The sequence below is a fragment of the Neofelis nebulosa genome, chromosome 13 (assembly GCF_028018385.1).
Source record: "Neofelis nebulosa isolate mNeoNeb1 chromosome 13, mNeoNeb1.pri, whole genome shotgun sequence".
In the NCBI taxonomy this organism is placed as follows: Eukaryota; Metazoa; Chordata; class Mammalia; order Carnivora; family Felidae; genus Neofelis; species Neofelis nebulosa.
In genome coordinates, this window is record NC_080794.1 from 49,952,044 (window position 1) to 49,975,644 (window position 23,601).

Genomic DNA, 23,601 nt, shown 5'->3' on the forward strand with positions numbered 1-23,601 from the left:
GTATTTTAAAGCAGGGCTCAGATACAACCAATTCCTGACATGAAAGCTGGGGCCCCACGTGACACAGGGACTGGCTGGGTCTTTGGGGATGGCCACCGACACTGTTTAAGACCTCCTATGTGCTGCACACTGTGCTTGTCACCTTCCCTTGTTGAGTCTTTGCCTCTTTGCCCAATTTATGGGTGAAACCACAGGCATTTGGCAAGGCCGTGGCTGACATGCCCGTTGGACTGCTGGAGGTGGTGGGCCGAGATTCAGAGCCAGGGCTGGCTGAAGCCTGGGCTGCTTTCCCGCAGCACATTGGTGGTCAGTGCAGTGTAGTCATGAACCAGAAGGATTTATTGAGTCTGTATCCTGTGCTAAGTTCTGTGGAATCCTTGGGGAATGAGATGGGCTGTCTGCACCCTCACTGAGCTGACAGGGTTGGGGAGGCGGGGTCTACATCCGTACCAGGGCACTGGGCATCCCAGAAGGCCCCGGGGCTGCTGCTAAGAGCCAGCCCTCCTTGTTGGTCATTGGGTCAGGGGCTGGCCTCAGGAAGGGGAGAAAAGGTGGCCACTTGTCCCCAAATACGTTGCAGTGCCTGAAACGACACCATTATCACCTCATTCCTTTGGCTTAAGGACTTATTCCCGGCCAGTGTGGTTCTTGGAAGGAGAGAAGGCAGAAATGGATAGGAGGAGGGAAGGAGCCTGGGGTGGGGTTTTTCACCTGGTGGGAAATGGCCAGAGCTGTGAGGCCGTGGGGAGGTGGGAGGCCTGTGAGCCTGTCCTCCCAGCCCTGCCCATGTGAGCTGACGTGGGACAGGAACAGGGGGCTGGGGTCATGCGGTGAGGAACCCAGGGCACAGGCTTGGCACAGCCTGGCTTCATTGCCCAAGGACCTCCCAAGACCTGTGGAGTTTGGGAGTGGGCCTGTGTTCTCATCCTGGGGCTTAGTGCTGAAGATCCTAAGCTCCTGGGACAATCCGCCAGCCTGCCCTGAAGAGGGAGCCAGGTTAGTGTGCTGCTCAGGGTCCCCTGGCTTGGGAGGGTGGAGTAAGGGCCCATGTGCAGCCCTGCCCGTGACCTGACCCTGTTCCTGGGCCTCCTGCACTTAGGAACCCGGGACCTGGCAGCTGGCTTAGCTTTCCCCACCTCAAGGACCCTGTACTCACTGTGGCGGAAAGGACTCCTCCAAAAGCAGGTTGAGTTGGAAAGCAGGGCTGGCATTCTAACGGGCCAAAGGAACAAGGTGAGGAAGGCATGCATGAGGTCTGAATGCCTCCCATGGCCCTGAGGTGGGGCTTTCTTACCCCCAAACGCACCCTTCCCGCTCTGCTTAAAAAAAAATGACAGCACATCAGAACTGCTTCTGAGGGTGGGGCTGGGGCAGAGGGGTTTGGCGTGGTGAGTGGTGAAAATGTGCACAAGCAGGTTTTCATGCACGCGTAGGTTCTGGCTACTGCGCAGCGCGTCTGTGCCTCTGGGTGTTCTGCGAGGCAGGCCCATCACACTCTGGGCGATGACACGTGCGTACCAGGCTGCCCACGTGCCTGGCGCTGCACCAGGGCTCTGGGAGCCCCAGCTGTGGGGCCATGAGGTGACAGGTGATGAAACGGAGTGGGGAGGGCACCAGCACACAAGGCCTCAACTGAGCGGGGTCTTGACACAGGCTAGACAGGTGGCAGTGGGGAGGGGCATACCAGGCAGAAAGGACAGCCTGGTCAGACGCATGAAGGCCCCTGTCCTGCCCGCGCCGTGGTGAGTCACCGCAATGCACGTTGGGCTGGATGTTTGTTGGGTTGGGAGGCTGGCAAGGGGTCCCCGTAGTGAGGATCCCTGTGTGACTAAGGAAGCGGACTTCGGGGAGCTGCGGAAAGGGTGACGGGGCCAGATTTCATTTTGGAAACATCCCTTTGGTTGCCATTGGAGAGATCAGTGTGGGAGAGGTGGGAGGCTGGGGCCCAGGGGGATATGGGTGTGCGAGCCAAGGAGGGGCCTGTCGGGGAGATGGAAAGGGAGCTGGGGGTTGGGCATTCATGCACATACATGCACACACACATGCACGCACGGGTGCACACAGGGCCTGCAGTGGCTTCAGGAAGGAGGAAGAGTTTTAGGAGGCTGAGGTTTCCAGTTTGAGCAAAAGGAGGTGAGGCCACTACCTGGGACAAGGAGAGGCAGGTGAAGGGCCACATGCCAGGATATTTGGCTGAAACCCTTAGAGACTTTCTCTGTCACATGCAAATTCCCTTGAGTTCATTCTCTGTTTGGCTGCTGTGTGCCAATCAGTACCCCTTCCTGGCTGTACCTGGTGTGCCAGGATGGCAGGCTGGGCTGGGCCCCAAGTGGGAAGGCCTAGCCAGTCCTTCCACCCAACTCATCGTGACCAAGATAAATGTTTGCAAGGTGGTGCTGGAATCCAGTCTGGCCTGTGTCCAGCCTTGGGGCTGTGCATGGCTGGGGGCCCCATCGTAACTTCCTGGTTAAGCTTGCTGCCCTGGCCGTGGCCCCGATACCAGACTGCACAGCCTCGGCCAGTGGGTTCACCTGGACTGGCTGCAGCTTAAATCTGAGTTTGACCTGGAGAACGAACCCCGGCCCCATCCCCTTGCTGTGGCCCCTCCCTGGCTGGGCCTGACCAGCAGTGGTTTAGGGTCTCAAGACATGGCCACCAGCTTAGTTTACAGATCTCCCTTCAGATTCCAGATTTCTGACCAGACTTTCTGGGTCCCCTTCAGGCCCTGCTCTGGCAGGTGATGGATTTCATTATTTGTACATTTGTTTTGTTTTGAATTTGGAATAAAGTATTGGAGGTCAGAGCTTTGCTAGGGAAGGGTCCATGGTCCTGGCTGGTCTTGTTTTTTTCTGACAGATTTTGTCCTTCAGAACATCCGCCCTAGATTCTGAGCTTCCGTGTCCAGGCAGCAGCCCCCCTCTTTCTTCTCCAGGGACTCCTCCCTTCTGTCCACTGTTCTTTCCTTTCTGGCAGCCTTCCGGGCCCCCAACAGCTGAAGCCCGGCTTCTGGGAGCTTATCACCTCTGGGCGTGGCCAGGTCACAGAGCAGGCATTTTTTGTCAAGCCCCAAGGTATCCCTGCTGATACCTTCACAGGGAATCACTAGTCCACCCTAAGGGAGAAGGCGTTGCTCCCAGAGTATAGGCTACTACCCGCCTGAGGTCACGATGTGTGTACGGGGTGGGGCTGGAAAAGCAGAGAATGGGCCTGTCCCACTGTGACATCACCTCCTGTGTCAGCTGGATTGGGTCTCTGTCCCCAGAAGTGCTGGATTCTTATTTGACAGGTGCACGGGGCCTTCCCAGTGCAGATCCTGGCACTTTGGGCATTGTGGGGAGGGTGGGCACTAGTGGTCTAAAATTTGGGTTTGAATCCCGGATCTCACCTGTAGCCATGTTTGGCAAGTTGCTGACCTCACTGATCCTCGACTTCCTCACGATGATATGATAATTGTGCCTCCTTCTTTGGCTTGCTCTGAGGATTACATGGAATAACCCACGTAAAGCGCTTGGCACCAAGCTGGCATTCACCACGTGTGCCAGTGTTCCTTTGGCCTACCTCCATGGCCACAGGCAGGGGCTAGCTCTTGCCTGGCCAACTTGGCTCTGATCAAGGTCCACATCCCATCTTGGCCATTCCTCATTTAGAGCCTCCTTCAAGGTCCTTTACCCTGTGCTTCATACCTTGCTTAGGTCACATGTACTCTGGCCTTGGCTTTCTGAAATTGTGGTTCCTGGAGCCATGCTGAGGAGGCTAGTCGGGCTGGGCTCCCAGAAGCTCATGCTAGGATGAGGATTCTGGATTGACTAAGGAAAAGGGAGTGGGGAGTGCAAGTCAACAAGGGTGTGATTTCAGGTAGAGTCCTGGCCTTGGCCAGGTCCTGTAGGGGAGACCTGGGGCATGCCTGCCATGGGGGCCAGGGGTCTGTGCATGTGTGTGGGTAGTTCCAGGCATACTGGCTGTGGCAGGCAGGCCATGAGGCTCCAGGAGCCCTGGGGAAGGTCTCTGCATGGCGTTGTAGGCCCCTTATCCCAGGGGAGGTGTGCACAGAAACCAAGGGCATCTGTGGGGTCTGGGGGGCACACTCATCAATGGTTGCACTTGTGCCCTGAGCAGTCCTCTCACCCAGTAGACGTGTATGGAGTCCACAGCCTGCAGGGTGCCCAGAACTTCTCTCCGTGAGCAGCTCGTAAACAGTTGTCTCCTGTGTGTCCATGCTGAGTGACCTTGGTCACTCAACTGCAGAGCTTTGCGTTTGCCGATGCTAAATTCCTTCTTGGTTGTCGTTCTGGCCTGGCCTAGTTTGGTCATCTGAAGCTATGACTAGTCCTTTATCAGTTTCCAACCAACTTGTCAGGCAGAGCAGGGCCACACAGAGCCCACGGCCTGTCACTGAGTCATCTTATAGGTCAGCACTGGTCCCCAGGTCCCTGTGAATCAACAGTCATCATAGGCAAGTCCGTTTAAGGTGAATTTGTGCAAATCTGGGTCTTCAACATCAGTAGCACTCTTCTGACCCAAGTCCCGGCCCAGGGACCCTCCCATCCAAACAAGGAAGGGGGGTAGGGGCTTGACTGGAGGCCTCGCTGTCCACATAGCCGGTTCTGGTTCTGGTGATCGCTGCTTCCCTTTCTAACATCTTACTTCTGTTTAACAAGCTGTTCTAGAAGTTTGAGATCTGCAGCAAGCTAAGAGTCACAGACTCTCCCTTGTAACCTTTTTGGAGATTGGAAGCCACCCCACTGTGTGCTGGCACACCTCGTTTTCATACCCCCACCCCCACCCCGCCCCGGGCACATCAGGGCTCACCTCGAGGTTCCTGGGGGGTGGCTGTGAGGAGCATGACACTCATCACAGCTGGCCTCTATCTAGCACCTTTTTCAATGGGCCTTTCTGTGGGGCTGCTCACCCTTTTTTGATAAGAGTCTTTCTGAAGCTGGGTGGAGATCTCTCTAATGGATAGACATGGAGCTAGTTCTGTTGCTGTGGTTACGTAAAGATAATAAGCCATGAAAAATATCTCAGGAAAGTCGATGTTGGTTAAAGAAAACCAAACCAAATCAGAGTTGCATTGGCCTTTAGGACTGGAGGTGGACAGGTAGGGTCTGACTCTCTTACTCCAAGAGTTGGGTAAACATTGCCTTTGCTCCCTTCTGTGGTGACCCTCCATGACTCATTCGTCATTTCTCCCCCTCCAAGCGTGGGGTAGCTCGGCAAGGAGGCAGATCTGTACCCTGAAACATGTGCTCCCAAATGGGTGTCCTAGAATTCATGTTTTATGGCCCCACTTTATAGGACGGAATGTGGGAATTGAGCGAACATGGCAGTCCACATCTGAGGGGCTCAGGGCTGGTGACTGTGTCCCATTTTAAGGTATGTGGCTCTTAGCCATGTACGCTTCACCCAATCTGTCCTGGCCTGGAGCTTTCCATTTCTGAAACACTCCTGAGAAGAGACACCGGGCACCCAAGAATGTGGTCATGGGAGTGCAGTGCCTCCCCAGATGTCCAGACAGGGCCCAGTGGGAAGGCTCTGCTCTTGGTGTTTTTCTCCCCAACCCCTGTTTCTCTTTAATCTCAGTCTTTCCCTTCTCCTCTTCAGTATCTAGTCCTCTGTGCCCTCCAGAAGCCTTGTGTCTCTGCACTGTCCCGCAGTCCTTCCCCCTGCTGCCAAGGGTCTGCCTTGCCCTAATCCTCCTGCTGCAAGCAGCTGCTTGCTCTTCTCGTGGCCACTTCTCCCCCAGCCATGGCTGGGTCTGGGTTTCAGCATTCTTGCTTTTCACAAGTCTGGGCTCTTCCTATCCACCTGTCTGTTCTCTGTCTCGGTAAAAACCAAAACATCTGAGCGTGCCAAAGAGCTTCTGAGCATCTCCCTAGAGAAGGAGGCTTCCTTGGGCTAACCTGGGATCACATTGTCAAGTTTCCATCCTTTTTGCCTCCAAAAGGGAAATCAGTTGTCCTGCTGGGTAAGTGGAGGAACTTTGGTATCCCATCAATCTTCAGTTTTGGTGGCCCTTATTGGCGCCTGGCTGGTTAGGTCACCTGAGGGGCATACCGGATGTGTGGTCTCCATCTGCTAGTTTTAGGCAGGCCATCTCCTCTTTCGTGCTTTCAGACTCCTCTTGCTTGGCTTGTAATTAGATTGGGAGATTGGGGCATGTCCTGGGCCTCATTGGGGACACACCGTGCTGTCCCATCTCTGTGCCTCTCTCCTGTGTGGGACTGGTTTGTGTCTAGGAGCCAGGGCTGGGGACAGGGGGACGAGACTTCTGACTTCTGTCTTTGACACCAAGTAGGCACCTGAGAAAATGCCCACTGAGAAAGCCTGAGCAAGCCCAAGTAGGTAGCCTCTGTTGGGTCTGGTATTTTCTGTGACTCATCATGGAACTAAATTTGGGGTGCTGGAGCCCTGCCGGGGAGGACTGGAGTTCCTCACCCATGTCCACTTGGCCCCTTACCTGTAACCTTCTGCTTTGCCCTCCCTCTGTCCACTTCTCATTGTTAGCAGTCAAGGTCCGGGGAGGTGTTGGCCAAGGGTGCCATTTTGTATTCAGGCTTTGTGGCTTTTGTAAGCCCAGCCTGTGTCCCTTGAGGAAGACTATGCGGTCTGATTTTCTTTCCCTTCAGAGTTGAGGCAGTTCAGGGAGAGGGGAAGGGGTTTCCTGAGAAGTTTCCAACCCCTAAACTCCCTTCTGCCCTGGTGCAACTCAGGATGTGGTTCAGACTCCCACCAGGTCACACCCCTGGGCTGGGGAGGGAGTGGGCAGGAACCAGCAGGGCTCTGGGCCCAGGAGAGCTTGGACACACAACTGGGCACTACTGGAGGCACCAGGAACATTGCCTGAGTCTTGCTGAAGGTGCAAAGTGGGATCCTGCCTTTATTTGGCTTTTTGATATTTTGTCATTTATTTTTTTGCATTTATTCTGATTTTAAAGTATTCACTAAAACATTATTTATCTTGATTACCGAGCCTTTTGCCATCCCCTTACATTTTGTGCCTTGTCCCTGCCTGGCACCCTCCTCTCCTAGAGCTTTAGGTCCCCTGGGCACCCCCCCCCCCCCCCCCCCCAGGACTCTAGTGCGGAGAAGGAAAGCCAGAGGTGCCGCGGGAGGAGCTCGGTCGCCCCCTAGTGGCCTCAGAGCCGCTCCTTCAGAGACACCTGGGGGCGCAGGCTGGGAAACAATGACTTTGTCCCCTCCCCAGCAGCCTCAAGCTACCTCCAGCCATCTCACCCCGTGCCTGCGCTCCGCTCCCGGCTCTTCTCCTCCTCCAGATGCTCCAGGACGGGGGCTGAAGATTTCCGACGGGAGGATAGCGATGAAGAAGGTGGAGGGAGGGGAGTCCAGGCGGAGGTGGGGAGGCACCCGAAGCCCTGAGGGGAATGCAGCCTCATTTTACAAAGCTTTATATTCCAATTGTGAGTTATACTCCCCAAGGGGGCTGGATGTGGGACCCTTTGTCATTCCACCCTGAACTTGGGTGTGTTTTTATAACCCTTCTTTGACTTGCCTTTGTCTTAAAATTTACCTGGAGCCTTTAAACGCGGGGTGGTCCCACCCCAAGGGAGTCCTCTTCCTGGGCCTTGGGGAGAGCAGGTGTAGACAGCCAGGATTGTGTCTTCCCTCATGAGTCACTGACTTTGTTGGTGGAGGGAGGATGGGGGGCAGCGGGCTGAGAAGGAGGGTTCTGAGCTGGAGTTGACTGTCAGAGAGGGACTGGGGTCTAAAGTTTGTTGCAGTGGGGGCTGTCCTGAGAGCCTTTATTCCTGTTATTCCTTGTCTTCACTGACTCCCTGTGGTCCCCAAGGCCAGCTGAACATGTTAGAGGTCATGCGAGCCAAGAGAGAGGTTGGAGAGAGAACCTCACATGTGAAGTGTGGCTGAGAGGTGTGCCTGGGACTAAAAGAGGGAGTTGAGGTGGGGGGGGGGGTTCTTCTCTTCTTTGGTGGCACAAGGGTGGGAGGGAGAGAAGGGAAGTGGCTGTGCCAGGCAGGTGTTCCTATCTCATTCCATGCCCACACAACCTCTCCAAGGTGATATCTCCCTTAGGACATTTTTGGCTGCAAGTAACTGAATTATGAACCAAAGGTATCTGAACAATTAGGATGTTTAATTTCCCACTTAATTTTTTTAAGTTTATTTATTTATTTGGAGGGAGGGGAGGGGCAGAGAGAGAGAGAGAGAGAGAAAGAAAGAGAGAGAGAATCTCAAGCAGGCTCCACACTGTCAGCACAGAGCCTGATTTGGGGCTCGAACCCACAAACATGAGATCATGACCTGAGCCAAAATCAAGAATTGGACGCTTAACTGACTGACCCATGCAGGCGCCACAATTTCCCACTTAATTCTTAACTTCGTTTCAGAGTTGACTGAGTCACTTTTAGAGTAGTCTCTGTGGCTCAATGGAGACATCAAGGATTCAGGTTCTTCTCTTAATTCTGCTCTGTCATCTTTACAGTATTAATGAGGGCTGTCCTCATGGTCACAAGATGGTTGCTGCACCTCCAGATATTGCATTATGATGGGAAGGAAGAAACTAAAAATCTGCCACAAAAGGTTATTGGTGCACATAGTCAACTGATTGAAAATGTCAGCTTTTCATAGCTCGCAGATGAGTGAAGTCTGTCACAGTTTGACACTAAACAAATGGCAGAAGCACTGACTATGTTTTGCATACATTATCTTTTCACTGCTCACGATTACTTCACTTCACAATGACAACCGAGGTTTGGAGAAGACCAGTAACTTGCCCTGTTTTATGCCAGCTACTGACAGTGCTGGAATTCAAACTCCAGTCTGTGTGACTCTAGGCCTGGCTTTTCATTTGACTCTTTAAAAATGAAAGAAATACATATTTATGATAAGAATTTCAAACAATGCAGACCTTGGCTTTTTGCTTTGAAACAGTATATGTTCATGATAAGAATTTCAAATAGTGTAAAGGGCATAGTGAAGATCTGCCTCTCGCCCCTCTTTGTAGTTCCCGCTGTAATTTCAGTGAATCTTCCAGATTTCCTCTGTAGTCACAAGCTCAGTCTTCTAAATATTTTATACAAATGAGATCAACTCTGATACTATTCTGCACTCATTTTAAAAATTAGTGCCTCTTGCGAGGTGCCTGGGCTCAGTAAGTTGAGCATCCAACTTTGGCTCAGATCATGATCTCACGGTTCGTGGGCTTGAGACCTGGATCAGGCTCTGTGCTGATGGCTCAGAGCCTGGAGCCTGCTTCGGATTCTGTGTCTTTCTCTCTCTGTCCCTCCTTGGTTCACACTCTCTGTCTCTCTCTGAAAATAAATAAATAAGACATTTAGAAAATGAAAGAATTATTACTGATATTGTTCCAGTTCTCTTCTGCTGGTCTTTATGTCATTTCTCATATTTTTTGTGTTTATAACAACCATGGAAAAGTAAATTTCCTTGTATATATAGTTTTGTGTCCATATGTGAGAATATCTTTGGATGAAGTTTTTATCAGATTGTATATACAAAATGTCTATGGATATTGGCTAACTGTCCTCCAAAAATATTGTACAAATAACACATGGAAATCCTTATTTTCTCATACCTGTGCCAAATTTGAATGTTACCACACTTTAATATTTTGGCTAATTTGATAAATGGAAAACTAATATCTTAATCGTTATTTTGATTTGCACTTCCTTTACTGTGAGTAAGGTTGTGTTTAGCCAGGCTGCTTCGGTGAGAATTCCTCTCCGGTGTTCTCAAGCTGTGTGATGTTGGGCAAATTGCTGTACTTCTCTGAACCTCAGTTTCCTCATCTGTAAAACGCGGACAGTAATGGTACTAGCCTTATTAGTTGTTTTTCAGGATTTAATGGTGTCATACATATAAATTGCTAACAGAGTTCCTAGCTCAAAACAAGGGCTAAGTAAATGTTTGGTATTATTATTATTATTATTATGTCATATATTTACTGACAATTTGGGTCTGCTTATGATTTGCCTATTCATATCTGTTTTCCATTTTCACTGGATTCTTTTTTCCTCACTGATTTATTAGAGCTCTTTGTATATCAATAACAAAAAGCTCCTTTTATGTGTATTACAAGTATTTTTGTTTGCCTTCTAATTGACTTTATTGTTGAGAGCAATTTTAGGTTCACAGCTAAATTGAGAAAAAAGTACCCAGATTCCCATATTCTTAATTAATTCAGTGAGCTAATGGACCCATTCATCCATTCATTCAATAAACACTTTTTGGTATGTCGAGCTCATGCCTTGCAAACAGTGGCAGCAGCTTAAGATACCAGGCACATCTTGTCACCTTCAACTGGGGACAGTGTTTGCTAATACCAGCATTGGAGAGCATTTTAAGAGTTGCGGCGTGAAGGAGGCCTGTCCTGGGCAGGGATTTGGGTTGGCTGTCCAGGCATACTGGGGGCCCTGCCCACTTTGAGCAGCGCTACGGTCACCGGGGCATAAAGACGTCTGCCCTGGCCAGCTTGCTGCCTTCCAGGTGCACCCACCTGACTGATAATCCCAGACACCACACACAGGCCTGGATACTGTGTGTAGAACAAATGTTTATGAGAGGCATTAATAGAACAAGGCAGATCTCACAGAGAGACAGGGAGAGAAAGAGAACTGGAGAGAAGGAAGAGAGAGAAAGGGAAAAAGAGGGAGAAACAGAGACAGTGAGGAGGAGAAAGGATGGTTAATTTGTCCTGGTTTTCCTGGTTTTCGCCTCCAAGACCCATGGCCTGGAGAGCCCTATAGGCTTGGGAACCTGAAATTGTTAGCCACCCTAAAGGAGGACAATGAGGGAGAGACAGAACGAGGAACAGAGAGCAAAGAGACAGACGCGGAGAGATGGTGTACCCCCTGCTAGGGCTCCTGTAACTGAGCACCACACACTGAGTGATTTAAACAACAGACGCTAACTGTCTCAGTTTTAGAAGTGAGAGGTTAAAGATCAAAGTGTCAGCTGGGCTGGTTTGTTCCGGGGACCAGGAGGGAAGGATCTATTCCAGGCCTCTCTCCTTGGCTCATAGGTGGCTTTTTCCTGTGTCCTCACATCGTCTTCCCTCTGAGAATGTCTGTCTCCGAGCCCAGATTTCCCGTTTGTAAGGACACCAGTCAAATTGGATTAGAAGCCACCCTAATGACCTCACTTTAACCTGATTTTCTCTGTAAAGATCCTGTCTCCATAGAAGGATGCATTCTGAGGTACTGGGGGCTAGGACTTCAGCAAATGAATTTGGGGGACACAGTTCAGCTTGTACCTGATGGGAAGTCAGAGAGACACCCAGAGGCCAGGGGGCACAGAGGGAGGAGAGTGGTGGGTGACAGTGAGGGGACCGAGGACCGGGAGTGACCACCCACCACAACCAGTTTCTTCTCCTGACAGTTGGCTTCTGTCCATAGTCTATATCTCTCCCAGTTACGTCCTGCCTCCACTCTCCATCCCAGCCCAGGGCCCTCCCCGGAGCCTTGTGTCATCGCACTGCAGACTCCACGTGGGGTATGGTCCCACCCCCAGTTCCAAGTGCAAGGAGTAGTGGCCCCCGCAGAGCCTCAGTGCCACCTCTGTCCCTCTGCAGCTTCTCTGAGCCCATGGGCTATGGCATGCCATCCTACACGGCCATCTCTGGCCTGCAGAACTGCTCCTGGGCAAGGCCTGCTACTCCCCGTCCCACGGGGTGCCGCCAGGGACCATTTATCCCCCTTGACCACCGGACTTGGAACCTCATTCTTCTCAGGGCATTTGTGGTCCGACATTTTTGTCATTTCCACCCCCACCCTACCTCCCACTTTCAGACCTAGTCGGGTTATGGGCAATGTAATCTTGTCTGCTGGGATTCACTTACCAGCTGATTTGTAATCCCAAACAAAACAAAACAAAACAAAACAAAACAAAACAAACAAACCATTCCAACCTACAGGTCTTGCGCAGCTTCTCTGACTTTGTTCACAGGTGTTGGGGAGTACTCAGCATGCTTACAGTCAGTTTCTGAACTATTGGCTGCGAGGTGGGGTTTGGTCTAACACCAAGCCTTAGTGCTGAGTTTCATTCCGTTTAGCCTGGGGATCTTGGCAACGATAGATGGATTCTCTGGCTCAAGCAAAAGTTTCTCTGTTGTCTCCTCCCTCTTTGTTATTGCTGTTTTCTCTCCCAACCACTCAGTTTATCCATGGATATTCTCATCCATCCACTTGCATATCCATTACCCATCATTCACCACCTTCCCATCCATCAATAATCCATCCATCCATCCATCCATGCATCCACCCATTATCTCTCCACATGTTAATTTATTCACAATCCATCCATTAATCATTCATCTATACATCTTCCTACCTATCCATTTTTCATCATTCACCACAATCCAGATATTCATTTATTTATACACCTTCATCACTTAACAACCCATCCCCATCTAACTACCATTATCCATCTATCCATTCATCTATATCTCCATCCACCATCCATCATTGACTGTTCTCCCATCCACCCACCCACCTCCCACCATCCATCCTCTCCCATCTGTCCCAGCTCTCCATTTATCCATTCAGCAAGTATACTCTATATTTTGGTAATGTGACAGGGAAGGTCTTAAGTCTTGTAAGGAAGGAGATGAAATGAAAACAAAATGAAACAGTACTCTAAAGCACTGCAACAGCAGTAAATCCAGCAGGGTACTGTGGGAACCCAGAGCGAGGGAAAAATCACTAAATTTCTAAGGCTATTGGGGAAAGTTTCAGAGGAGGTGACATTTGACTAGGACATTGAAAGATAAATGGGAGTTGATCATAGAGAAAATGAATGGGTGGTGATTTGGGGTGTGTGTCGGGAGGGGAGAATACACATTCCAGGCTGAGGAATTGCATGTGCAAATGTGCGGATGATGCAGGGGATTCCAGGGAGCGGGGAGATGTCTAGTGGGGCCAGGGTGCGGGAGGTGGAATAAGGAATCTCTGGAGGCTGAAGCTTTGGAGGTAGATAGGGGCCAGATCAGGGGTGTCTTGAATGCCGGGCTTCATTCCATGGACATGGGGAGTCACTGAAGACTATGGAGAAAAGGAGGACCTCAGTCAGGTTTGGGCTTTGGAGGATCATTCTGGCAGTGGGGTGGAGAAGGAGCAAGCCTGAGGTGGAGGTGCCAGGGCCCACACCAGGCCGCCAGGAAGATCAGCCCTTGGTATGGGGGTGGCAGGTACCAGCGAGGAAGGGGCTGGCCCCTGGGGGAGCTAGGGTCTCGGTAGGAAAGTGGATCAGTGACTCCAGCCTCAGATGGAGTCCTGGGGCCCAGTTAGAGCTGACTGTGGGTAGGGAGGATTCTGCTGGTAAGATAGAGGTTGGCGGGCAGTGTTTCTGTCAGCATGATAAAGGGGCCCCTGTGGGCTTCAGTGGAACTACTGCCAGCAGCCAAGAGGCCGCCCAGGGGGGATCTCAGGCAGCAAGAGCCCAGCCCACCCACAGCTGAAATCTGGGGTCCCACGCCCAGGCCTGAGGGAGTGCTGGGGTCAGAGGGCAGGAGTAGGTCCTGATGCTTGGCACATGGAGGTGGCAGGGACTGTTCACAGGGGTCTGTGATTCGAGTGGTTGTGAGCCCACGCCGTGTCGAGCTCAGCCATCTCCCTGGAGATCCTGGCACCGGTAAACCCTGGTGGGTAGTCCAGGGTTCTCTCTCAGTCTGCTGGCGCCTCTGACTTCCTCTCCGGGACGGGTCGTCTCACCGCTGACATGAAGGCTTCTTGAGGCCAGTCCCCAGTTCCCCAAAGGCTGGGGGGAATGGGGGGCTCAAGCACCCCTGTGTCAGTATGTTGCCTGAGGGGCTCCCGCTGCCTCTCTCAGGGAATGGTGGAGGGGCTGCCGTGGAGTTTCTTCTGTGACCTTGGGTGGAAGGGCTTCCTACCCTCCTGTAGCTCAGTCGGGTTCTTGCCCTCTTGTCACTGTCTGCTTTCTGACTGTCTCTCCCCACAAAGCATTCACTTCCATCCCCAGGGTCTAGCCCGGGATGTGGTCCAGGTGTAGCGTGGCAACCCCCTAAAACAGCCCCCTGGCTACTGTAGGATCCGTTGTCCCCAGCCTGGCCCCGGTGTCCTGTGTCTGCTGGTCTGGGGGCTCCGAGGTACCTCCTGAGGGCTGGATATATTCTGGTGGGACCTTATACCTGCAGGTGGGGGCCCAAGGCAATGGCAGAGCTGGGTGCAGGGATCCCTGGGTCCCAAGCTTTTTACCTGCCCTGCTAGATGTGTTTGTACAAACATTTTTTCTAACAGTCCAGCCAGGCAGCACCGTGCAAGGCTGGGGACATAGGCTTTGGAGCCCGATTGACCTGGGCTTGGATCCTGCCTGCCTCCCCCACTTCTGCAACTGCTGTGCAAAACTGGATGAGTCACTGGGCCTCTGTGAGCCTCAGTTGCCATTCTGTAAAATAGGTCTAAATGCATGTACCTCCTAGGGGCTGAGGATACATTAAGGAGCCAGTGCGCCATGGTCCCCATGTCTCCCTGGGCAGTTTCTGCCTGGCTCTGCATCAGCTTCTTCCTCTCCTCACAGTCTCCAGAAGGAGCTCCTCTCTCCAAAGCACTGGTGAGAAATCTTGGCTTCGCTGAAGATGCTGTAGGGACCCGAGTGGGTTATGCCGTACCCTCCATGGAAATTGCCTCATCACCTGCCACTCGCCCATTTCTTCTCCCTCTTCTGCCGCCCACATGAAATCCTTTCTCTCCAATCTCCATCAAGTTTCTGTGTCAGAGACCCCAGTGGCCCCCATCCCTCCTTTCCTTCCCCCTTCTCGTCTCTCTCTTCAGCTCTTCCTACATGGCTGGGCTCCCTGTGCTCAGGGATCCTCCAAAACCCAGGACCCGAGCTCAAGAAGAAGGCAGTGGCAGATTAGCAATAATGAGACTGCTGTCCTGAGACATGATAAGTGCCCAGAAAGCAGCAGCACGTACTATTTCTACTTTAGATAAAGGGACACTGAGCCTCTCAAAGCTTCAGCAAGTTGCCCAAGGTGACATGCCAGTTAGAGCTGGGTTCAAAGCCAAGTTCTCGGGCTTCAGCAAAGTTCTGTCTCTGTGGGCTCCAGACTCTGCTATTTCTAGGGTGTGGCCAGGCTTGGTTTTGGGCTCCCAGAAGCCAGGAAAGCAAGTTCAGGCCAGAACACCCCTTGCGGGTGGGGCTTTCAGGCCATGATGGATGCTCTCAGGCCCAGAACACCCAGAAGATGGGGTCTGGGGGGGGCAAAATGGGGTCCATGCTGACTGCTAGAAAGCACAACCTAGGACTGTGGTGTTGAGGCAGGCATCCTATGTGGGGTTGGGTGGGGCAGGTCCTTAATGAGGGCGCCCATGCTTGCTTGGCATTTTGGTACCTCTTCTACTCTTGGGTATGATGTTCACTGAGGAGGCCAGGTGCTGATGGGTGGCCTATTGGGGTGCATGGGGGCTGGTTTCAGGCAAGCCAGCTGAGGTTGGGCCAGGTGGGGTGTCAGGGGAGCTCCTGGCAGGTTCTTCAGACAGTGGTTTTGAGGGCAACATGTATGAACACACCTGCCAAGTAGAAGTCCCTTGGGGCTTTCCCCCCCATTCCCTCCTAGGAGCGTGTGGGTGAGTAGGGGCAGAGGGGAGAGTCTGGTGCAGGGAACCCCATGCAAAGACATTCCTAGCACAAGAAGATAGCATGCCAACCTTCCTTTGCCATCTTTAGGGCTTCCTGACTCAGAACTTCTGGTAGGCTGAGTAATGGTTCCCTGAAGGTGTTCATCTCCTAATCCCTAGACTCCATGAAGGGTCCCCTCCCATGCCTGGCAAAGGGACTTTGCAGATGTGGTTCAGTGGAAGATCTTACAATGGGGAGATTATCCTGGATGATCCCGATGGGTCCAATGTGATCACCAGGGTCTTTGTAAGAGGGAGTCAGGAGAGTCAGGGTCAGAGCGAGGAGATGCCAGGATAGAAACAGAGGGGGGAGAAATGGAAATTTGAAGATGCTGCGTTGCTGGGTTGAAGATGGGTCCAGGGGCCAGGAGCCAGGGGATGCGAGAAAAGCAAGGAAACTTGGGGTGCCCCCAAGCCCCTCATGGAGGTGCAGCCCTGCAGACCCATCTTAGATTCTGACCTCAAGAACTGTAAGATAATGGACTTGTGCTGTTTTAAGCCATTAAGTCTGTGACAGTTTTATTACAGCAGCAACAGGAAACTCCTACAACTTTCAGCTCTGGAGATGGATATTTTTCCACAGGGACAGGTCCTGAGTTTTTATGTCGTCAGGCCCGGGAGCATGGATGCACTACGTAAAAGTTCATTCAAGTTATTCTTTTACTTATTTAAAGCTGTTTGTCGGTGCCTCTGGTGGCTGGGCCGTGGGATGGTGCTGAAGACATTGGGGGTGAGTCAGGCATGGTCTCACAGCTGTGGGCAGCTGTGCACGTGACTGATCACACGTAGGAGTGATATATGTGGTGTGAACAGGGTTTGGGAGGACACAGAAGGGGGCACCTTGCCAGCTTGGGGTTGGGCCTGCTGGCACTTGGTTTGTGAGGTTAATCATTTGGATGAGGGAAGAGAGAAATGGAAGGCATGAGAGGGGGTCTCATTTCAATGCAATGCAAATGACACCTGCAAATGACAGCAATGGCTAACATTTTCCATAAAAGACTGCCAAGCCCAGGTGGGATGTCTAGGTGAGATATCCAGGTGGCCTGTTCAGGTGGGATGCCTAGGTGAAGCAGGTGTGATGGTCACAGCCCCAAGATTAAGAGGAAGGTCCAGACTCCTGCGGGCTGTGGCAACCTCCCACCGGCTGGGAATGTACAGGATTATTGAGATTGCAGAGAGGGAATCTCTGTGTAAACATATTTTATGGCTTTTCCACGGTGCTCTGGCTACAGTTGTGGCACTCAGGGGTAAAGTGAGGCTGCTGGTGTTTGAATCCATGGGTGACTTCCAGAGAGGAAGACAAGGTGACAAGTCTCACCTGACGAACACTGAAATGTGTCTCTGCTCTGACAATGCCAGGGAGGCTGTGACCCATAGAAAGCAGGTCCCGATCCTGCTGATGAAAGGGAGCTTTTAGGAGGAGACGGAGGCTTCCAGACTGAAGGGACAGGCTGAGGAGAGTTTCAGAGTGACAGCCTAGAAAATGCAAAGTCTTGGGGGCCAGTGAGGGTGCAGCATGTTGCTGGTGTGGGCTGGTGGGTGAAAAGGAGGCACATGTGGGCTGTTGGGCACCTGGGGGAGGGATGGATGCTGGGAGATGGGGCCAGAGTGGGAGGCGGGCCACTAAGAGGGTGTTGCTCTGGGCACTTGTGACTGGATAAGTAGGGAACACGGCTCAGTTGTCCTGATGGAGAGGCCAGCACCTTCTGCAAGAACCAAGGTGCCTGGTACGCAGGGTAGGGCTGCCTTCACCTGGGTCCTCAGTGGAACGTAGTTGCCCTGGCCATAAGCTGGGTGTCCCACGCCAGGAGGGAGTTGTGCTTTTGTCAGAAGGACCTCCTGGGCAGGGCTTGTGGGGGCTGTTAGAGAAAACCAGAGCTGGACAGCAGTTAAAAAGATAGATTTGGTTCATGAACTATTGCAATTGGGGATAAGAGAACTTAGTAAATAGAAGTGAGCTCACTTGCAAATACAGCATGGACAAGTGGAATTTACTGCCAAGGAGCAGGGTGGGGGTCAGTGGATGGCAAGTTATGGAGAGGAAGCCTTAGGGGTGAGGGTGGGGGTTCCACTAAACCTACCTGACAGGATTCTGCTGAAGGCAGGTCAGGGTGAGCAGATAGCAACATGGGGCAGCAAGAATTTGATCAGATATTGAGGGTGATCAGATATCAAGGGTTGGGAATTCTCACTGAGCTGACTTGGCAAGGCTCTTGGCTGAAACTGGGCAATGCAGGCCGGAAGGACACATGCCAAGGTCCAGGCCCTGAGGGCTTAGGGGAGACTGACTAGAGTTTGGTCAAGGGCAGAGACTGTCAGGGTCCAGCCTGGGCAATGCTCCCGCCTCAGAGTCAACCTTGGTTGGGAGCCAGTTACAACTCCACAGGTGGGAGCTGGGGGAGGGTCAGCCCAGAGCCTGGTCACTCTGGAGCAGCTGGGGAGGAGGAGAAGCCTGGAACCTTCTCAGAGTGCACGCTCCCAAAGTTCTAGTCAGGAGAGAAGGAAGGGCTCCTGACAGGGAGCTGTGGACTGGAACGGTCCTCACTGTCCTGCTCTGCCTTGGTTTTTTCTTCACCCACCAAAGCACAGAAGGAAGCAACGCCTACTTGTTCCTATGCCTGATGAAACTCACCATATTGCTATCAGTTTTCCCAAGGGCATAGCTGTCAGTGCTTCCATTGGTGATGTGTTTGGTAAAGAGAGTTCTGATCATGTATTCGTGCCTTTCTTGATTTGTTTAATGAGCAGATCTGGGGTGTGCCTCGCAAGTGTCAATCAAACGTGGTTGCTATTTCCGAAGAAGGCACAGGCGGATGGGGGGAGGGTGCGCAAACAATGAATGCTCACCAAAGCTGTTAACCCTGACTCAGGACTTTGCAGATGCCAGTAGTTCTTAGCAAATACAGAGCGCTTTGCAGCAGCTTAAAACCACCTTAGGAGAGCTTCTGCTGTTCTCCTTTTACAGATGAAACAGTTGAGGTTCAGAGAGGTGAAGTCACGTGACCATGACCGCATTCCCTGGATGGAGGCTGAACCAGGATCCCAACTCAGATGGAGGCCACATGTGTAGCATCTACCTCCCCACTCTGGAGTCTGAAAACAGAAGTTGTGTCTTCAGGAGTCCTCCAGGCAGATACGTGGGGAGGACAGCCTAGACAGGAGACTCAAGCAAAGCCAAGGGATGGAGATACGTGGTCTCAGTGACTGCTGGCTGGGCTGGGGGAGGGGAGGGGCACAGGACTGGAAGGGCGTGATGGAGAGGAGGCTGACCAGGGCCTCTCTAGTTGTCCTAGGTTTTGAATCAACATCAGGATCTGGAGGGGAACCTGACCTTAGGCTGCAGCAGGAGTATCGCATCACCACTTGAAGCCCCCACCCCCCACCCCCGCCTTGCTGTCCTCAGCATCTGCATCAGGAAGAGAGAGGAATAATGCAGCAATTCACAATCCCAGACATCCCTCTGACAGCGGTGTCCTTGGGCAAGCGACTTGCTCTCTCCAGCTTCAGTTCCCCCTTTGTGAAGATGTGACAGTTAAGGGGGATAATATACATAAAGGATGGGGTCTGTTAGACCACTTTGAGTTCAAGCCATGGAAATGTTGATGAATTTAGGAAGGAATTTAGCTCACAGACTCAGCAGGGAGATGGGCCAACTGGGCCCTGGGTCGGAACCAAGGCACTACAGGAGGCAATGTGGGGAATGGCCTCATTCATGAGCAGTCTCGTCAGCAGGTGAAGATGCTAGAAGGAGTGGCTGGAAGAAAGCCAACCCCTTCCAGCCCTGACTCTGTGACCCAGATCCAGATTCTGGGGGGACGCATGTGACAGGCCACTTCCTGATGAGGGCTGGGCTAGGAGCCAAGAGACAGATGATGGGGAGAAATAGGGCGTGGTTAGGAAGGGAAAGCAGACACGATGTCTCCTGCTTGGGTTGGTATAGGATCAGACACTTTCTACTAAGTCTCTCCTCTCCTCCCTTCTCTTCCTCCTCCTCTTCTTCCTACTTCTCCTTCCCCTTCCCTCCTTTTCTTCCTTCTCTCCCCAACTCCCCAGAATGGGGGGTTCTCATCAACTTTCATCTAGACTGTAGCAACTGCCCTGCCTCTCACCTCCCACCTCTGACAGCTCACCCATGCACCTTGCAGTTTTATTTCTAAGATGTAAATATTGTCTGGTTACTTCTCTGCTAAAAAGGCTCCAAATCTTCTCAACAATGCAGGATAAATCTTAGAATTCTGAATCTTGTCTGCCTTTTTGGTGTCAGCCCCATTACCCGCACTGCTCCTCTCTGATCCCATCATTTGTCCAGTACTCCAAGTCCTGGTGTTCTGTCTTCCTGAAATGCACCATCCCAAACCCAAAGAGCTCCTGTGTATCCTTCAGGTCCGTCCCAGATGGGGGATGGCCCACACGTATTACAGAAAAAGTGTTCATCCAAATGTCAACGGGTCAATGCATGTTATTTAAAGATTTTAATGACCTGGGTGCCTAGCCCAGATGTCATGACATACTTGGGACAAGGGACCTGCCCAAGATGATGTGGCAGGTGATGATGGGAGGTCTCAGGTCAGCAGAAGGGCAGCCTCCTGGGTGCAGTTCTGTGGTTTGGCCTCATAGTGTCACCAGTCCGTTTCTGGCGCTTTCACAAAGTGTAGTTTTTTTCTTGTCTTCCTGCCTCAGGGCAGATGACTGGCTAAGGAGCCTGTATGAACCCTCCCACTTCCAACTCTGGAGCGTCAAACAGCTCATGCTGTTTCCCCATCCAAAGATGGAGAGGCGCTTCTGGTTTTCACGTCTTTTCACTTGATAGGCTTCTAATAGGTCCATTCCACAGGTCACAACTGCTTTGGTCATGGCTCAGAGTAGGGACCTTTACACTAACCTGTCTTCTCTCCTCTGCCCCTTTTGACTCCCTTGGACAGTTAGTGCTTCTGTCCTCTGGGGTTCCACAGCATGAGCAGTGAGACCATGGATTTACTGGCTCTGGGCTCTGACATGGGCAGGACCAGGAACTAAAGGCAGCTTGTTTGTGGTGGGGATGTCAGGAACTGAGAGCCACCTGTGCAGGGAGTCTGGAACAAACTGGAACTGCTACTTGGGGTTAGGGCTTGAAAAGCCTGCCACCATAAGAGGGCAAGTGGTCCAGAAGAAGAGCTGGGAAGACAGCTCTTGGGCCAGGCCCTGGGCCAATGACTGGATCAGCCTTGTCCTCCAATATTGGCATTTTGGAAGCTCTAACTTGCCATTGCAAAAGTTGGTTTGGGGATGAGTACTCTGGAAGGCCAGATGGGAGCAATGAGAAGATCTGGGAAGATGTGTGTGGGCACGGGAGGTGAATGTAGTGAGAACAGTAAAGAAAACAGAACTTCTATTGCCAACTAAAATTCCAAAGCACACAGGAAAACTAATCATAAGAAGAGTGAGAAATAAAATCAACAATGAGGAGATGAATTCACTGCAGGGAAATGGAAATGGGGAAAAAAAAGCATTTTGAGAACTTCAAAGAGGAAAGAGTGTTTACAAAAATAACAAGAACTGATAAAAGGAAGCCAGAAAGCTATGAATCCAGAACAGATTGGCTTTGGGAAAGAACTGCTTAGAAATCTGGGTATAAAAGCCATGCTATTCAAATCAATAGATGAAAGAATCAAAGATAGAATTAGTGAAAACCACTCACAGGTACAAGGAGGTGAAAAGATGGGAAAGAATTTAAGAGGCAGGTAGGGCAGAAGTGACAGAGGAGTATAAGAGGGAATGACTGAGAATCTTCTATAATTTAAGAAAGACATGACTTCAGAGTAAAAGCATGCACAGGATGCTGAACAGGATAAACATAAGGAAATTGAGAGAGAGACCCCGCCAAGACCAGGTTAGTCCCCCCACCCTCCCAACCTCAGGTCACCTCCTCATTTGTAGAGGCCAGGGCATAGGTCATGGTTGTTCAAGAGGTGATCTGGTTCCATGTCTGTCTGGATTTTATTTTTACTTTTTGTTGTTAATGTTTTATTTATTTTTGAGAGAGGGAGGGAGGGAGAGAGAGAGAGAGAGAGAGAGAGAGAGAGAAACAGCTGAGTGGGGGAGGGGGAGAGAGAGAGGAGGACACAGAATCCGAAGCAGGCCCCAAGCTCCCATCTGTCAGTACAGAGCCCCATGTAGGGCTCAAACTCACAAACCACGAGATCATGACCTGAGCCGAAGTCGGACGCTCAACCGACTGAGCCACCCAGGCGCCCGTCTGGGTTTTACATGCAGCAGGTACTCAGGTGGTGTGGTGCATGGTGTCGAAAAGGTGCTCAGTAAACATGTGGCCATTAATAATATAATAACCAGTGAGTAAGTCGGTGCTGGGAGAAACTGGTGTGCATGTCTTAGTGCATGGCCAGGGTACAAGACATGAGAATCACTAGAGTGGAGTCTGGGAAATGGCCATGGACAAGCTCATGACCCTCTCTGGTTGGGTTGGCCAGGCCTGCTGCCGATTCTGACGGCCGCTCTTGGGGTCATCGTGCCTGGGGGCAGTGTGAGAGAGCTGTGTGCCCTCTGGGAGAGGCCTGCTCAGACCATGTTCAGCGCCCAGGGATGTTTGAGGATCAGCTTCCCCATGAGATCTTTCTGGCTTCCATACCTGGAGAACGGCTGGCCCAATGGAGGTGCAAGCTCATTCTCCATAAATATGTTATTGGCAATGATTTATTAATAGAAGGATAGCCCTAATAGCAACAGGATCAACTAATACTGATACAACACTTTATGGGTTCCAAAGTGCTTCACATTTGTTATCTCATCTAATCCCTATAATAGCCACAGAGGATGTTATTTGTGTAATCATTTTGTAGGCTGGAAAAACCCTAGGTTTGGAGAATTGGAACATATCACCCGAGATCCCCGAACTCCTGGGGGCAGAACCAGGACTCCGCACTACGGCTGTTTTCCTGGGCTCTTCTGGCCTCTGCCCTTCTGCTTGTCCAGACAGAGGTTGGGCTGCCAATGACCTTTGCTCCTCAGAAACAAACAGTTTACCGAGTAAGTGAAGAATGTATACAGTACTGCACAGCCAGCCATATGTAATGTGTTCCCTAGGCATGAACAATCTTCAAACATGGAGTGGGCAGGGAGTGGAATGCGTGGAGGCCTAGAACAGACCGATGTGTGTGGGGGGGAGGGGGACCCTTTCAGGGAGGTAAGGAAGAGATGAACGATGGTACAGTCCCTGCTTCTTCCTCCACATCTGGATACAGGACTCCCGGCTGCATTGCTAGCATTTCATACGTACAGTTTAATTTTACTCTTTTCCTTCATGTGTGGCCTGTGGACTTCTGCTCTGGCATGCCTGAAGACCTATACTCTCATCTCAGTTGAATGCATCCTTCCTGAGTCCTGAGCACTTTAATTTAGAGTTTTCCACTATTTTATTTTATTATTTATTTATTTTTAATATTTTATTAAAATCTTTTTATTTGAGAGAGAAAGGCAGAGAGAGAGAGAGAGAGAGAGAGAGAGAGAGAGAGAATCCTAAGCAGGCTCCATGTTGACATGAGGCTCGATCCCATGACCCTTGGATTATGACCTGAGCCGAAATCAAGAGTCGGATACTCAACCAACTGAGCCACCCAGGTGCCCCCAGAGTTTTCCATTATTTTAATAAAACCAGGGGAAAAGAAATAAAGCACTGGAATAATGGACAAATACAGCTATACAGACGTGGAGGTCTTCAGTCTGGATGGGCTGGGCCAAGTAGAACTCAACACCCCCATCCCCTCCCACAGCTGTGAGCGAAAGTCTGAATCAGGCAGAGGCAAGACCATATACCAGATACACTAAAGGGCAGGTCGTTTAAAAGTAGAACGTGTGGGGCCTAATTCAAAAACAAGAGGCTTTGCGTTGGGTGGGGCGGGACAGGGAAGGAAGCCTGGGGCACTGGGCACAGGTCCAAAGGCACAGAGCAAGCAGGCAAAGCATGAGGTGTAAAGGC

At 51.4% G+C, this 23,601-nt stretch overlaps 1 long non-coding RNA gene across 1 annotated transcript; it reads left to right on the top strand.

The window, feature by feature from the left end:
* Position 1: 1 nt before the first annotated feature.
* Positions 2-22,675, top strand: LOC131492962 (uncharacterized). Its single transcript, XR_009252369.1, has 2 exons — positions 2-7,353; positions 22,466-22,675. It is a non-coding gene; the product is annotated as an uncharacterized LOC131492962 (long non-coding RNA).
* Positions 22,676-23,601: the final 926 nt, after the last annotated feature.